At 38.0% G+C, this 18347-nt stretch overlaps 1 protein-coding gene across 8 annotated transcripts in view; it reads left to right on the forward strand.

The window, feature by feature from the left end:
* SLC6A14 (solute carrier family 6 member 14) overlaps positions 1–18347 on the forward strand; it is a 433497-nt gene that overhangs the window by 187546 nt on the left and 227604 nt on the right. The gene's annotated exons all lie outside the window — the stretch shown is intronic.

Raw genomic sequence — 18347 nt, forward strand, 5'->3', positions numbered from 1 at the left:
AAAAGTAAAAAAGTGAAAGTGTTAGTCGCTCAGTCATGAATAACTGTGACCCCATGGACTGGGGTCCTCTGTCCATGGAATTCTCCAGGCAAGAATACTGGAGTGGGTAGCCATTTCCTAGAGAAAAAGCCTATGTGGTAGCAAAGACTCAATACAGCCAAAAGTAAGTGGACAAATGATAAAAAAACAACATTATTAAAAAAAAAAAAAAGAAGAAGAAGTCAGAATGATAGTTTAATGTTAGTAGGGGGACTCAGATGGTTTCCTAGGTGGCACTAGTGGTAAAGAACTCACGTGTCAATGCAGGAGACATAAGAGACGTGGGTTTGATCTCTGGGGGAAGATCCCCTGGAGGAGGGCATGGCAACCCATTCCAGTATTCTTGCCTGGAGAATCCCATGGACAGAGGAGCCTGGCAGGCTACATTTCATGGGATCTCAAAGAGGTAGACATGACTGAAGTGACTTAGCACACACACAGGGGAGCTCAGAGGGAGCATGAGTGGTGCTTCTGGGCCACATGTGAGGATAGCATGATTCCTGAGCAGGAGGCTAGTTACAAAGATGTGTTTAGTTTGTTTAAAATTATTGTGGTGTACAAGAAATGGGAATACCAGACCACCTGACCTGCCTCTTGAGAAACCTATATGCAGGTCAGGAAGCAACAGTTAGAACTGGACATGGAACAACAGACTGGTTCCAAATAGGAAAAGGAGTACGTCAAGGCTGTGTATTGTCACCCTGCTTATTTAACTTCTATGCAGAGTACATCATGAGAAATGCTGGGCTGGATGAAGCAAAAGCTGGAATCAAGATTGCCAGGAGAAATATCAATAACCTCAGATATGCCAATGACACCACCCTTATGGCAAGAAGTGAAGAGGAACTCAAAAGCCTCTTGATGAAAGTGAAAGAGGAGAGTGAAAAAGTTGGCTTAAAGCTCAACATTCAGAAAACTAAGATCATGGCATCTGGTCTCATCACTTCATGGCAAATAGATGGGGAAACAGTGGAAACAGTGTCAGGCTTTATTTTTTGGGGCTCCAAAATCACTGCAGATGCTTACTGCAGCCATGAAATTAAAAGACACTTACTCCTTGGAAGGAAAGTTATGACCAAGCTAGATAGCATATTCAAAAGCAGAGACATTACTTTGTCAACAAAGGTCCGTCTAGTCAAGGCTATGGTTTTTCCAGTGATCATGTATGGATGTGAGAGTTGCACTGTGAAGAAAGCTGAGCGTCGAAGAATTGATGCTTTTGAATGGTGGTGTTGGAGAAGACTCTTGAGAGTCCCTTGGACTGCAAGGAGATCCAACCAGTCCACCTTAAAGTAAATCAGTCCTGGGTGTTCATTGACAGGACTAAAGCTAAAGCTGAAACTCCAATATTTAGGCCACCTCATGTGAAGACTTGACTCACTGGAAAAGACTCTGATGCTGGGAGGGATTGAGGGCAGGAAGAGAAGGGAACGACAGAGGATGAGATGGCTGGATGGCATCACCGACTCGATGGACATGAGTTTGAGTGAACTCCGGAAGTTGGTGAGGGACAGGTAGGCCTGGTGTGCTGTGATTCATGGGATCGCAAAGAGTCAGACATGACTGAGCGACTGAACTGAACTGAAAATCACTGCAGATGGTGACTGCAGCCATGAAATTAAAAGATTCTGTCTCCTTGGAAGAAAAGCTATGACCAACCTAGACAACATATTAAAAAGCAGAGACATTACTTTGCAAACAAAGGTCCATCTAGTCAAAGCTATGGTTTTTCTAGTAGTCATGTATAGATGTGAGAGTTGAACTATAAAGAAATCTGAGCGCCAAAGAATTGATGCTTTTGAACTGTGGTGTTGGTGAAGACTCTTGAGAGTCCCTTGGACAGCAAGGAGATCTAACCAGTCCATCCTAGAGGAAATCAGTCCTGAATATTCACTGGAAGGACTGATGCTGAAGCTGAAATTCCAATACTTTGACCACATGATGTGAAGAACTGACTCATAAGAAAAGACCCTGATGCTGGGAAAGATTGAGGGCAGGAAGAAAAGGGAATAACAGAGGATGAGATGGTTAGATGGCATCACCAACTCAGTGGACATGAATTTGAGTAAGCTCTGGGAGTTGTTGATGGACAAGGAAGCCTGGCATGCTGTAGTCCATGGGGTCGCAAAGAGTCAGACACTACTGAGTGACTGAACTGGCTGACTGACACTTATGTGTACTTTCTGGAAATATATTACACTTTGTATTCTGTAAAGAAATGATGGGAGAAGCTTTGATGTAGTGAGAAAGGTGGTACGCAGAGAGAATATATATTGTTTAAGACAATATTTTCACTCCTAAGAGAATGTAAATTTAAAATGCAGTATAAAGTTTAACCTATCAATTTTATAAGTGAATACTTTGTTGGTAAAGGTAATAGAAATAGAGATTGTCATACATTGGAGCCTGGATGGTCATTTGGTGCAACTCTCATGGATAATATTTGGCAATAATGTACGTAAATTTTCTCATAGTAATTTCAGTTCTGGGAATTTATCCAAGTTTATATTGGTACATGTGAGCAATGCAATTTATGAAACAATACTATTTAAGTATTGTTTATAAAGGCAAAATATCAAAGATAAATATTTAAATGGAATTTTGCTATAAATTATGTTATATTCACACAATGTAAGACATTATAGCTGTTAGAAATGATAAGGCAGTTTTGAGAGCTAATATAGGATAATCTTTGGGATAAACTGTTCAAAAAATAAACAAAATCCTCATGAACTTAAGCTGATGAATAGTTTGTTACTATTTGTTTGTAAATTTTGTATATATAGTCAATGTATTTGAATGCACACGTATGCATGAACATTCTATATAGAGAGAATATCTCTGGAAATTGATGCAAAGAACTGGTCACAGTATTCACCCTGTGATGAGTAAATGGGTATCTCAGAGAAATGAGTGGTTGAGCATCTTATTTTTTCAATGTACCCTTAAATTTTTTATTTTTAACCTTATTTGTGTACTATATTCAAAATATTATGTATTAAGCAAACAGCTAAACATGACTCCATCATTGATAAACAGAATCACAGAATTGATACAACTGAAAATTAATTTCTAGATTAGGAGAATTAATATTTGGATTCTTTCAGAAGAAGAAGGGTCAAGGAGAAGAAAAAGTTTTAGAAAAAGTTAAAAGACATAGAGATTAGAATTGGAAGTTCCAACGTCTATTTAAAAGGAATGCCAGAATGGAAAAAAAAAAATGATTAAAGAAATGAAAAGAAAGTAAAAGTGAAGTCACTTAGTTATTCTGACTCTTTGTAACCCCATGGACTGTAGCCTACCAGGCTCCTTCGTCCGTGGGATTTTCCAGGCAAGAGTACTGGAGTGTGTTGTCATTTTCTTCTCCAGGGGATTTTCCTGACCCAGAGATCAAACCCTGGTCTCCTGCATTGCAGCTAGATGCTTTACCATCTGAGCCACCTGGTAAGATAAATTTTATGAGATTATTTAAGCCTGAAAGATTTACCTTGAAAGGGCCCACAAAATACAGAGTAGGAATAACTAAAGACTTTTATCAAAACATATTTTAGTGAAATTTCTGAATGTCAACATTATAAACATATTTCCAAAGAGAAACAAAATACTTAGAAAGGAACAAAATTCAGCTAATCTTGCAACATTGAATCTATAAAATGGTGAAGCAAGATCTTCAAAATTTCAAAGGAAATAACTTGAAACCTATAATTTGATATGTAGCCAAAGAATATGAATTTTGTACACAGTTATTGAGTTATACGCTATAACTTTACATGGTGAAGTGCCTCCCGACAGGACAATGCAATGCAATGGAATACAGTTGTGTCTGACTCCTTGTGACCCTATACACTATAGCCCACTAAGCTCCTCTGTCCATGGGATTCTCCAGGCAAGAATACCAGAGTGAGTTGCCCTTCCCTTCTCAGGGGATCTTCCTGACCCAGGGATTGAACCCATGTCTCTTGCATCTCCTTCACTGGCAGGTGGGTTCTTTACCACTAGTGCCACCTGGAAAGTCCAACAGGACAGAAGTCACCCAAATCACAAAATTTCCTATATGGCAAGAAACACCAGAAATAGGCTCACAAAAATGTGACAAAATATTTATGATGCATATAATAGAAAGTGATTAATATCTATAATATCTCAAGAACTTCTACAAATCAAGAAACAGTAAATAACCCAATGGAAAAGCAATCAAAGGCATTTTATAGGAAAACTAGTACAAATGACCAATAAATACATTAAAAGTTAATGTTTAACTTAATATGTAATCAAGTAAATGAAAATTGAATCAATCAGTTCAGTACAGTCGCTCAGTTGTGTCCAACTCTGTGACGCCATGCACTGCAGCACACCAGGCCTCCCTGTCCATCACCGACTCCTGGAGTTTACCCAAACTCATGGCCATTGAGTCGGTGATGCGACCCAACCATGTCATCCTCTGTTGTCACCTTCTCCTTCTGCCCTCAAGCTTTCCCAGCATCAGGGTTTTTTCAAATGAGTCAGCTCTTCACAGCAGGTGGCCAAAGTATTGGAGTTTCAGCTTCAACATCAGTATTTCCAGTGAACACCCAGGACTGATCTCCTTTAGGATGGACTGGTTGGATCTCCTTGCAGTCCAAGGGCCTCTCAAGAGTCTTCTCCAACAACACAGTTCAAAAGCATCAATTCTTCACTGTTCAGCTTTCTTTACAGTCCAACTCTCACATCCATACATGACTACTGGAAAAACCATAGCCTTGACTAGATGGACCTTTGTTGACAAAGTAATGTCTCTGCTTTTTAATATGCTGTCTAGGTTGGTCATAACTTTCCTTCCAAGGGGTGAGCGTCTTTTAATTTCATGGCTGCAGTCACCATCTGCCGTGATTTTAGAGCCCTGAAAAATAAAGTCTGACACTCTTTCCACTGTTTCCTCATCTATTTCCCATGAAGTGATGGGACAGGAAGCCAATGATATTAGTTGTCTGAATGTTGAGCTTTAAGCCAACTTTTTCACTCTCTTTCACTTTCATCAAGAGGCTCTTTAGTTCTTCTTCACTTTCTGCCGTAAGGGTGATGTCATCTGCATATCTTAGGTTATTGATATTTCTCCTGGCAATCTTGATTCCAGCTTTTGCTTTATCCAGTCCAGCATTTCTCATGATGTTCTCTGCATATAAGTTAAATAAGCAGGGTGACAATACACAGCCTTGACATACTCCTTTTCCTATTTGGAACCAGTCTGTTGTTCCATGTCCAGACCTAACTGTTCCTTCCTGACCTGCATACAGATTTCTCAAGAGGCAGGTCAGATGGTTTGTTATTCCCATCTCTTTCAGAATTTTCCACAGTTTATTGTGATCCACACAGTCAAAGGCTTTGGCATAGTCAATAAAGCAGAAATAGATGTTTTTCTGGAACTCTCTTGCTTTTTTGATGATCCAGCAGATGTTGGCAATTTGATCTCTGGTTCCTCCGCCTTTTTTAAAACCAGCTTGAACATCTGGAAGTGCACAGTTTACGTATTGCTGAAGCCTGGCTTGGAGAATTTGAGCATTACTTTGCTACCATGTGTTCAGTTGAGTTCAGTTCTGTCGCTCAGTCATGTTCAACTCTTTGCGACCCCATGAACCGCAGCACTCCAGGGGCCTCCCTGTCCATCACCAACTCCCAGAGTTTACCCAAACTCATGTCCATTGAGTCTATGATGCCATCCAACCATGCCATCCTTTGTTGTCCACTTCTCCTCCCGCCCCCAATCTTTCCCAGCATCAGGGTCTTTTCAAATTAGACAGTTTTTCGCATCAGGTGGCCAAAGTATTGGAGTTTCAGCTCCAGCATTAGTCCTTCCAATGAACACCCAGGACTGATCTCCTTTAGGATGGACTGGTTGGATGTCCTTGCAGTCCAAGGGACTCCAAGAGTCTCCCCCAACACCACAGTTCAAAAGCATCAATTCTTCTGCACTCAGCTTTTGTGCGGGAGTTTGAGCATTCTTTGGCATTGCCTTTCTTTGTGATTGGAATGAAAACTGATTTTTCCAGTCCTGTGGCCACTGCTGAGTTTTCCAAATTTGCTGGCATATTGAGTACAGCACTTTCACAGCAACATCTTTCAGGATTTGAAATAGCTCAACTGGAATTCTACCACCTCCACTACCTTTGTTCATAGTGATGCTTCTTAAGGCCCACTTGACTTCACATTCCAAGATGTCTGGCTCTAGGTCAGTGAGCACACCACCGTGATTATCTGGGTAATGAAGATCTTTTTTTGTACAGTTTTTCTATGTATTCTTGCCACCTCTTCTTAATATCTTCTGCTTCTGTTAGGTCCATGCCATTTTTGTCCTTTATTGAGCCCATCTTTGCATGAAAGGTTCCCTTGGTATCTCTAATTTTCTTGAAGAGATCTCTAGTCTTTCCCAATCTATTCTTTTCCTCTATTTCTTTGCACTAATCACTGAAGAAGGCTTTCTTATCTCTCCTTGCTATTCTTTGGAACTCTGCATTCAAATGGGTATATCTTTTCTTCTCTCCTTTGCTTTTTGCTTCTCTTCTTTTTACAGCTATTTGTAAGCCCTCCTCATTCAGCCATTTTGCTTTTTTGCATTTTGTTTTCTTGGGGATGGTCTTGCTCCCTGTCTCCTGTACAATGTGACGAACCTCCATTCATAATTCATCACGCACTCTGTTTATCAGATCTAGTCCCTTAAATCTGTTTCTCACTTCCAGTGTATAATCATAAGGGATTTGATTTAGGTCATACCTGAATGGTCTAGTGGTTTTCCCTACTTTATTCATTTTAAGTCTGAATTTGGCAATAAGTAGTTCATGATCTGAGCCACAGTTCAGCTCCCAGTCTTGTTTTTGCTGACTGTATAGAGCTTCTCCATCTTTGGCTGCAAAGAATAAAATCAATCTGATTTCAGTGTTGGCCATCTGGTGATGTCCATGTGTAGAGTCTTCTCTTGTGTTGTTGGAAGAGGGTGTTTGCTATGACCAGTGCGTTCTCTTGGCCAAACTCTATTAGCTTTTGCCCTGCTTCATTCTGTATTCCAAGGCCAAATTTGCCTGTTGCTCCAGGTGTTTCTGGGAGAAGGCAATGGCCCCCCACTCCAGTATTCTTGCCTGGAAAACCCCCTGGGCGGAAGAGCCTGGTAGGCTGTAGTCCATAGGGTCATGAAGAGTCAGACACAACTGAGCGACTTCACTTTCACTTTTCACTTTCATGTATTGGAGAAGGAACTGGTAACCCACTCCAGTACTCTTGCCTGAAGAATCCCAGGGACGGGGGAGCCTGGTGGTCTGCCGTCTATGGGGTCGCACAGAGTCGGACATGACTGAAACGACTTAGCAGCAGCAGCAGCAGCCAGGTGTTTCTTGGTTTCCTACTTTTGCATTCCAGTCCCCTATAATGAAAAGGACACTTTTGGGGGGTGTTAGTTCTAAAAGGGAGAAGGCAATGGCACCTCACTCCAGTACTCTTGCCTGGAAAATCCCATGGACAGAGGAGCCTGGTAGGCTGCAGTCCATGGGGTCGCTAGGAGTCGGACACAACTGAGCACCTTCACTTTCACTTTTCACTTTCACGCACTGGATAAGGAAATGGCAACCCACTCCAGTGTTCTTGCCTGGAGAATCCGAGGGGCAGAGGAGCCTGGTGGGCTGCCGTCTATGGGGTCGCACAGAGTTGGACACGACTGAAGTGACTTAGCAGTAGCAGCAGTTCTAAAAGGTCTTGTAGGTCTTCATAGAATTGTTCAACTTCACCTTCTTCAGCGTTACTGGTTGGGACATAGACTTCGATTACCGTGATATTGAATGATTTGCTTTGGAAACGAACAGAGATCATTCTGTCGTTTTTGAGATTGTATCCAGGTATGGCATTTTGGACCATTTTGTTGACTATGATGGCTACTCTATTTCTTCTAAGGGATTCCTGCCCACAGTAGTAGATATAATGGTCATCTGAGTTAAATTCGCCCATTCCAGTCCATTTTAGTTCACTGATTCCTAGAATGTCAACGTTCACTCTTGCCATCTCCTGTTTGACCACTTCCAATTTGCCTTTATTCATGGACCTAACGTTCAGGTTCCAATGCAATATTGCTCTTTACAGCATCAGAACTTGCTTCTGTCACCAGTCACATCCACAAATGGGTATTGTTTTTGCTTTTGCTCCATCCCTTCATTCTTTCTGGAGTTATTTCTCCACTGATCTCCAGTAGCATATTGGGCACCTACCAACCCAGGGTGTTCCCCTTTCAGTATCCTATCATTTTGCCTTTTCATACTGTTCATGGGGTTCTCAAGGCAAGCATACTGAAGTGGTTTGCCATTCCCTTCTCCAGTGGACCACATTTTGTCAGATCTCCACCATGACCTGTCCGTCTTGTGTGGCCCTACATGGCATGGCTTGGTTTCATTGAGTTAGACAAAGCTGTGGTCCATGTCATCAGATTGGCTGGCTTCCTGTGACTGTGGTTTCCATCTGTCTGCCCTCTGATGCCCTCTCTCAGCGCCTACTCTCTTACTAGGGTTTCTCTTATCTTGGACTTGGGGTATCAATAATTGAATCAATCAAATTGGAGGTATCAATAATTGAATCAATCAAATTGAATCAATGATGGGTCATATTTTTCTCCCACTGGATTTAAAAACTTAAAAGATTGTGACATTACAAATGGGTGTGATTAAGTGTTGTGGGGGAAAGGAACTTTTGTATAATTTTTTTTGTGGGGAGCAGGGATGATGCTGAATAAATTAATAATTGATATGACACTGGCTCAGACCAATGATGGACATTAGGCAATGCACTCCACAAGTATACAACAATGGAATATCAGCCCTGTTTGTGGCAGAGTAAATTAGTAAAACTTTTGAAGAGCTATTTGGGCTACATTGATGCAAAATTTCGCATAAGGATGAATCTATCCTGTAGAAATATGATACATACACAGAGGAATGTTCCTTGCATAATTTTTAGATAACAAAACATTGTGTGGGAAATTTATGTCAATAGAGAATGGTTCAGTGGATAGTGATCCATGTTCACTATGGAGTAACATGCAGCTCTTAGAAAAAATAAGGTAGATCAAAGTTTAGTGGAGCGATGTTCAAGTTATAATTTATGGATAAAATATTAAATTGTAAAACAATTTGTTTAGTGTGATGGCAAAAATAAGAGGAAAACTGTATACTTTCACATACCTATGTAAAGTAAGGAAGAAGGCAAACTGTAATTGTGCCTAAATATTTATTATTTCATTTATTTGTTAAAGTATTCAACAAATGTTGATGGAGTAGCTTTTTAAATACCAGGCACTTTTCTAGTCACTTGGGAAACACTAATGAAACAAAACAGAAAAAAAATCCTTGCAATAGAGCTTATTTTCTAGTGGGGAAAAAGTAAGTTTGGGAAATTGTTGATTCATTTCTACTTTTTTGCTATATTCCTCCCTTTATGCCTTTTATTTTAAATTAAGCTTATTTTCATGGATTACTATTGAATTAAAACATTTAGGTAGGAGATAATTATCATATTAACCTTTTGAGGTGAGAAGATAATAGACAAAAATACTCTTTATGAATTATAAAGTTCTAAAATTAGAGACTACTGTACCTTTGGGGAGAAAAAAAGACATTGATGATCATCAGTCCAACAATGTGGTAGTAATAGCTTAAAAATCTCTGTGAGGCTTTTATTTTGGTCAGAAATAAAATAATTTTGAATAATAATAAATTCTGTTTAAGTTATAACAAGCTACATGTAGACAAATGGGAAATAAAAAGAGTCCCAGGATTATTCAAATGTATACCTTGAGAGTTTATAAGAAATTATTTTTCATTCCAGAGCAATTTTAATTTACTGTTAAATTCTAAGAGCAAAACTTTTCAAGTTGAAAAATGTGTTTTCACATATACAAGATAAATTTTTAAAATATATAATATAGTTAGTATAGTTTCAAGACTATTAGAAAAAGGTTAATCTTCCAGTACATCAAAATAGGCCCTTCCAAAAGGGAAGATGAATATAACAAAAAGTTTTTTAAAAGATCAAGATCATTAATAAAGGAATGAAAAATAAGGAAATAAAATAATCACTTTGTGTTAACATATGAGAAAAATTATAATAATGATGCCATACAATGATAAAGTTTTAGGGTATCAGTTATTTAATATGCTGCTGGTAGAATTATAAATCGCTACAAATTTTATGGAATGACATTGAATAATATAAATAAAAATTTTAAAATTATAATACATTATAAACCAGCAATTTCAGTTCTATAAGTTTGTCTGAAGGAAATGATTTATCTAATGTACAAAGGTTGCATGCAAGCTTTTCATCACAGTGCTATTTTTATTTTATTTATTTTTTTTCACAGTGCTATTTTTAAAGGTAAATTTGAAAGCAAATTGAATAACAAAAGATAAGCAAAATTAATCACTATGTTTAAAAAATGCAGGTATAGATATTAATTGACACAAATAGTCACTATATATTACTAAGTGAAAAAGAAGATATGTGTAAAAAGAAGGTAACATGTACATCATAATATTTCATTATTGGGGGGAAATCATTATGCATTCACACCGGGCAAATAATTGAATATATTTGCCAAAGATAACAAATGTGTAGCACCTTTCTGCCCCTTCTTGTTTCACATTCATGGCAAACAAAACTAATCAAGCTGTTCATACAAGCCTAGGTGGCTTCCCAGGTGGCTCAGAGGTAAAGAATCAGCCTGCAAATGCAGGGTATGCAGGAGACATAGGTTTGATCCCTGGGCGGGAAGATCCCTGGAGAAGGAAATGGCAACCCATTCCAGTATTCTTGCCTGGAAAATCCCGCTGACATAGGAGTCTGGCAGGCTACAGTCCATGGGGTTGCAAAGAGTCGGACATGACTGAATGACTGAGCATGCATGCACACAAGCCTAGGTGCAGTCTCAAAAACTTTGTTGATACCATTTTCAATGTAGTTATTATAAATTAACTAAAATTGGCACTTGAGATGAAATACTTTTGACATCTCTTATATACATCAAATATTAAAAATAGAAGGTAATGCTTTGGGTGATTTAAAATTTTTCCACTTATTTTCTAATGATATTTCATGAATATTTATGACATATATTTTAAAAAAATAAAATTTAGGTTAAGATTGTTCTTTCAAAAAGTAAAACAAGTAGAGTGATGTCAGTGGGAATGGCAGACAAAGAAACTCTGAAAATCCTCTCCACCGTGATAAAATGAGAACACTGACAACAAATTGTCAGAATCAACTTTTTCAGGACTCTGGATATAAATCACATGTTTGGGTCATTCTGTACTGTGTTTATTAAAGAAAAATAGCTGGATCTTGGTAAGAACAGTAAACCTTGTGGCATACTAACATGCCCTGTTCTTAAATTCCTCTCCCAATCTCCATTGTTAGCCTCTAAAACCCAAAGCCCACAATCATGGTGAAAACCAACAGCTCAGCAGCCACTGGAGCAGTCAGAATGGGGTTGGAACTTTCAAACCCCCACTTTCGGCAAATTGCTATTATTTGACTTGTCTGTCAGTTCCATAGATAACCTCAGTTTTAAGACTTATCTTCATTTGACCTGACCCAGAGCTAACCCAGTGTGAGAAGCCTTTTCCTCAGGGATAATTCCTGAAACCAATTACACGGAAGTAATTAACTTTGCAGCTGCCTGAGGTTGTGGATAACAGTTGAGCCAAACAATAGACTAACCATGAAGTTTAAAAAGAAAAGCTGGGGAATGAGGTCTATGCTGCTGCTGCTGCTGCTGCTAAGTCGCTTCAATTGTGTCCGACTCTGTGCGACCCCATAGACAGCAGCCCACGAGGCTCCCCCATCGCTGGGATTCTCCAGGCAAGAACACTGGAATATAAGGGCTTTGAAAAGCTTTGACACAGTCCTGGAAATTTAGAAGCCTGTGTGCATGCCCAAGGCCCTGTGCAACTGTGCACATGCTCAGGAAAGGTCTGAGAAGGCACTAAGCTTTCAACTCTGGCTGATCTTGAGGTTCTGCATAAGCAGGAAATGAAAAATACAGCAGCCTGAGTCGATGTTTTCCCTTAACATGCACACAGAGCCCCTGGCAAAGACTGGGAGATTTATTGGTTCAAATGCTTAATGAAATCTTTGTCTAATCATTAGCTGACCACTAAGCTAACCAAGCAGAGAGCTCGGTGGCTGCATATGAAAAATAATAGACTTTTCAGAACTAGTTCAGAAATATCAGTAAATAAGTAACAGACCACCATCAACAAATCTTGCCCTGTAGGTCCATAGAAAAATCACAGTTAAATTCAATTTTTGATATGATATAATGTTCTCCAATCATAATGGAGTGAAATTAGAAATCAATGAAAAAATTCTGGGAAATTCACAAATATGTGAAAATTAAATAGCACACTTTAAAGTAACCAGTGGATCATAGTAGAAATCATAAGTGACATTAGAAATTATTTTTAGGTAGAAATCATAAGTGACATTAGAAAGTATTTTGAGGTAGAAATCATAAGTGACATTAGAAATTATTTTGAGGTGAGTGAAAAATTAAATATGTATACTGAAACTTAAGAGGTTTAACTAAAGTTTTAACTAGATGGAAATTTGCTTCAAATTATTAACCTTAGCTTTCACCTTTATAAACTAGAAAAAGAAGAACAAACTAAATCCAAAATAAGCAAAAGGAAGAGTATGAATGGAAATAAAGGAAATAATTTAAAAATGAGAGAAATCAAGGAAACCAAAATTTGAATGAAAAATCAACAATATTGACAGAACTTTAGATAGAGTGACCAAGAAAAATAAAAATACTCAAATGACTTAAACCAGGAATGAAACAGGAAATTTCTATCAACCTTTCAGAAATAAAAAAGATTATAAGGGAATACTAAACAGTTGTATGCCAACAAGTTAGATAACTGATGAAATGGACATTTTCTTAAATACAAAATATTGAAAATGACTCAAGAAAAAATAGAAAATGTATATGTATATATCAAGTACAGTAACTGAGCTGGTAATCAAAGCTTTCCACAAAGAAAAACTCAGGACCAGAGGGATTCACTGGTGATTCCTACCAAATATTTAAGGAACAATTAACATTATTCATTGTGAAGCAATCCTTCACAAACTTTTCTAAAAGTAGAAGAATAGGAAATATGTGCCAGTTCATTCTATAAGACCAGATTACCTAGACAGGGAAATCACATGAAAAGAAAATTGTAAACCAATATTCCTTATGAATATAGACACAAAAATCCTCAGTAATATGCTAGTAAACAGAATCCAGAAACATATAAGGATTATATGTATTGTGTATACTATATAATCATATGTTATATATTTATATATAATAATTTATTTACATAGTTATATATTATATGATTATATATATTATATGAAGCTTGTATACTTGACCAGTGAGGATTTATCTAAACCATGGTTGTTTGGTTGAATTGTTGGTTTAATATGCCAAATCAGTAGAGTATATCATATCAATAGAATAAAAAAAAATAAAAAACCCACAAGCATCCCATTACATAGAAAAATCCACCTGACAAAATATTCTATCTTTTCATGATAAAAACTAGGAATATAAGGGAACTCCCTGAACCTGATAAAATGCATTTACAAAATTCCCACAGCTAACATCATACTTGACCAAAGACTGAGAGTGCCCCCCGACAATGCCACAATATCAGGAAGAAGACAAGGATGTCCACTCCCACCACCTCTATTTTAGTGGTGAATTAACAAGGAAAATTGGGCAAGAAAAAGAAATAAAAGGTACTCAGATCATAAAGAAATGAGTAAAACTATTTCTACTTACAGGAATATGATCTTATAAAATCTTGAGAAATACACTAAGTCCCTAAAGAAACAAATTAAAAAAAAAAAAAAAACTTCCTAAGTAATATACTCAAGAGAATTGAAAATATAGTTACACAAAACCTTGTATATGAATGTTGATAGAAGCATTATTCATAATCACCAAATTGTGGAAACAACTCAGTTCAGTTCAGTTCAGTCACGCAGTCGTGTCCGACTCTTTGTGACCCCATGAATTGCAGCATGCCAGGCCTCCCTATCCATCACCAACTCCAAGAGTTCAACCAAACCCATGTCAATCGAGTCAGTGATGCCATCCAGCCAGTGATACCATCCAGCCACTCATCCTCTGTTGTCTCCTTTTCCTCCTGCCCCCAATCCCTCCCAGCATCAGAGTCTTTTCCAATGAGTCAACTCTTCGCATGAGGTGGCCAAAGTACTGGAGTTTCAGCTTCAGCATCATTCCTTCCAAAGAACACCCAGGACTGATCTCCTTTAGAATAGACTGGTTGGATCTCCTTGTAGTCCAAGGGACTCTCAGGAGTCTTCTCCAACACCACAATTCAAAAGCATCAATTCTTTGGCGCTCAGCTTTCTTCACAGTCCAACTCTCACATCCATACGTGACTACTGGAAAAAACATAGCCTTGACTAGACTGACCTTTGTTGCCAAAGTGATGTCTCTGCTTTTTAATATGCTATTCTAGGTTGGTCATAATTTTCCTTCCAAGGAGTAAGCGTCTTTTAATTTCATGACTGTAGTCACCATCTGCAGTGATTTTGGAGCCCAAAAATATAAAGTCTGCCACTGTTTCCCCATCTATTTCCCATGAAGTGATGGGACCGGGTGCCATGATCTTAGTTTTCTGAATGTTGAGCTTTAAGCCAACTTTTTAACTCTCCTCTTTCACTTTCATCAAGAGGCTTTTGAGTTCCTCTTCACTTTCTGCCATAAGGGTGGTGTCATCTGCATATCTGAGGTTATTGATATTTCTCCCCACAATCTTGATTTCAGCTTGTGCTTCTTCCAGCCCAGCATTTCTCATGATGTTCTCTGCATAGAAGTTAAATAAGCAGGGTGACAACATACAGCCTTGACATACTCCTTTTCCTATTTGGAACCAGTCTGTTGTTTCATGTCCAGTTCTAACTGTTGCTTCCTGACCTGCATATAGGTTTCTCAAGAGGCAGGTCAGGTGGTCTGGTATTCCCATCTCTTTCAGAATTTTCCACAGTTTATTGTGATCCACACAATCAAAGGCTTTGGCATAGTCAATGGAACTCTCTTGCTTTTTCCATGATCCAGTGGATGTTGGCAATTTGATCTCTGGTTCCTCTGCCTTTTCTAGAACCAGCTTGAACATCTGGAAGTTCATGGTTCACGTATTGCTGAAGCCTAGCTTGGAGAATTTTGAGCATTACTTTACTAGCGTGTGAGATGAGTGCAATTGTGTGGTAGTTTGAGCGTTCTCTGGTATTGCCTTTCTTTGGGATTGGAGTGAAAACTGACCTTTTCCAGTTCTGTGGCCACTGCTGAGTTTTCCAAATGTGCTGGCATATGGAGTGCAGGACTTTCACAGCATCATCTTTCAGGATTTGAAATGGCTCAACTGGAATTCCATCACCTCCACTAGGTCTGTTTGTAGTGATGCTTTCTAAGGCCAAGTATCCATCAAAGAATGAACGGATGAAGAAAATTTTGTAAAACCATATGGTAGAGTATTACTCAGCAATAAAAATGTATGCAGCACTAATATTAATACATTCTACAACATTGATGAACCTTGTAAGTATGCTAAGTGAAAGAAGTTGGAAACAAAAGGCCTCATATTGTATAATTCCACTTATATAAAATGTCCAGAATAGGAAAATCCATAGAGATAGCAAGTAGATTAATGAATTCCAGGGTTGGGATGAGGGGCTAATTGGTAAAGACTGCCAGTGTGTATGAAAATTCTTATGAGGGTAATGAAAATGTTCAGGAATTAGGTAGTGTTATTGTTGCATGGCTATGTAAATATACTAAAAGCAACCAGATTTTCCAATTAAAGTAAATTTTATAGTTTGTATAGTATATAACAATAAAAAGTTATTGTCTGAGAAAAATGTGTACTATATTCCCATCATTTGTTAATAGATCGGTGCCTTTATGATAAATATATGTTAATAGTAAAAGAACTGGACATGAAACAACAGACTGGTTCCAAATAGGAAAAGGAGTACATCAAGGCTGTATATTGTCACCCTGCTTATTTAACTTATATGCAGAGTACATCATGAGAAATGCTGGGCTGGATGAAGCACAAGCTGGAATCAAGATTGCTGGGAGAAATATCAATAACCTCAGATATTCAGATGACACCACCCTTATGACAGAAAGTGAAGAAGAACTAAAGAGCCTCTTGATGAAAGTGAAAGAGGAGAGTTAAAAAGTTAACTTAGAGCTCAACATTCAGAAAACTAAGATCGTGGCATCTGGTCCCATCACTTCATGGGAAATAGATGGGTAAACAGTGTCAGAATTTATTTCTTTTTGGCTCCAAAATCACTGCAGATGGTGATTGTAGCCATGAAATTAAAGACGCTTACTCCTTGGAAGGAAAGTTGTGACCAACCTAGATAGCATATTAAAAAGCAGAGACATTACTTTGACAACAAACGTTCGTCTAGTCAAGGCTATGGTTTTTCCAGTGGCCATGTATGGATGTGAGAGTTGGACTATGAAGAAAGCTGAGCACTGAAGAATTGATGCTTTTTAACTGAGATGTTGGTCAACACTCTTGAGAGTCCCAGGGACTGCAAGGACATCTGACCAGTCCATCCTAAAGGAGATCAGTCTTGGGTGTTCATTGGAAAGTCTGATGTTGAAGCTGAAACTCCAGTATTTTGGCCACCTAATGTGAAGAGCTGACTCACTTGAAAAGACCCTGATGTTGGGAAAGATTGAGGGCAGGAGGAGAAGGGGACGACAGAGGATGTCATGGTTGGATGGCATCACTGACTTAATGGACATGGGTTTGGGTGGACTCCGGGAGCTGGTAATGGACAAGGCGGCCTCGTGTGCTGCGGTTTATGGGGTTGCAAAGAGTTGGACACAACTGAGCGACTGAAATGAACTGACTGAAGGTCAGATTGTTTTGCTGCAATGATTCAGAAGGTAAAATACTAAAGTCATTAACATCAGAAACAATATAAGAATGCCTTCTATCCCTGCTACTGCTGTTATTATTATTATCATTTATTTTTATTATTGTTATTATTTTATCATCACATTATGGAAGCTCTAGTAAGAACAATACACCTAAAACAGAAATGACAAGTAAAGCTATTGAAAATAAGCAGACAGCATTTTAATTATTCATAGATTATATCATTGTTCTCTGAAAAAAATACAATTATGTAAAGTTTAAAAATAAAATAAAATTAAAAAATTATTAGAATAAGAATGAATAAGAATAAGGTGGACATATATACATGTAGGGGGCTTCCCAGGTGGCATTAGTGGTAGAGTCTGACTGCTAATACAGGAGATGTGGGTTCAATCCATGGGTGAGGAAGATCCCCTGGAGTAGGAAATGTCAACCCATTCCAGTATTCTTGAGAATTCCATGGATGTTGGAGCCTGGCAGGCTGTAGTCCATGGGGTTGCAAAGAGTCAGACACAACTGAGTGAGCACAAACACACATATAAAATTAATAGCTTGCACTTAAATTCCAAAACCTCATTAGAAAATATTACCAAGAAAGTTTGTTTTCCAGGATTAGAAAAACAAAAAACAAAAAACTAAAAACCTAAAATTAAGTTTACCCCACAAGGATTGAGATTTTTGTGGGGGAAAAAAAAAGACAGCTATAAAAGAAGACAAATGCCCAAGCAGGCTATAATTCTGGACAGCAACAGTGAATAGTTTTAGATTACTAAATTATTTTCAAAATAATTTATGAGCCCAATGCAATTTTTATTCCAACCTCCTGAAGAATTTATATTGGAATGGTATGAAAAGATTCTAAGGATCATCTGGAGGAATAAACAGAGAGATGAGCCAAGGAAATTCTTAAAAGGAAGAGAGACCTTGTCACATCACATTTTTTAATTTCACCCCATTCTCCTTCCTGCCTCACTTCAAACCCTAGTGGTTGAGAAGATGTGGAACAGGTATAAGAATCAGTATTTGCATCAATGGAAAGAAATAGTCTAGCAGAAAAACAACCCCCACCATTACCACTACCATTACCAACAACAACAAAACCCTTGATTTTATAAAGAATTTAGAATATGACCAATATGACCTTATGATTTAATAGGGGCAATGGAAGTATTATTCAGTAAGTGTTGCTGGTACAATTGTTTAAATATTTGAAAAATCAGTTTATAATTAAATATATAATTTAAATATATAATTAAATACTTGAATATGAAGGAAAAAATTTTAAACCAAGGAAAAAGGTGAATATTTATTTAACTACACCTG

Source organism: Bos indicus, chromosome X (genome assembly GCF_029378745.1).
Source record: "Bos indicus isolate NIAB-ARS_2022 breed Sahiwal x Tharparkar chromosome X, NIAB-ARS_B.indTharparkar_mat_pri_1.0, whole genome shotgun sequence".
NCBI lineage: Eukaryota > Metazoa > Chordata > Mammalia > Artiodactyla > Bovidae > Bos > Bos indicus.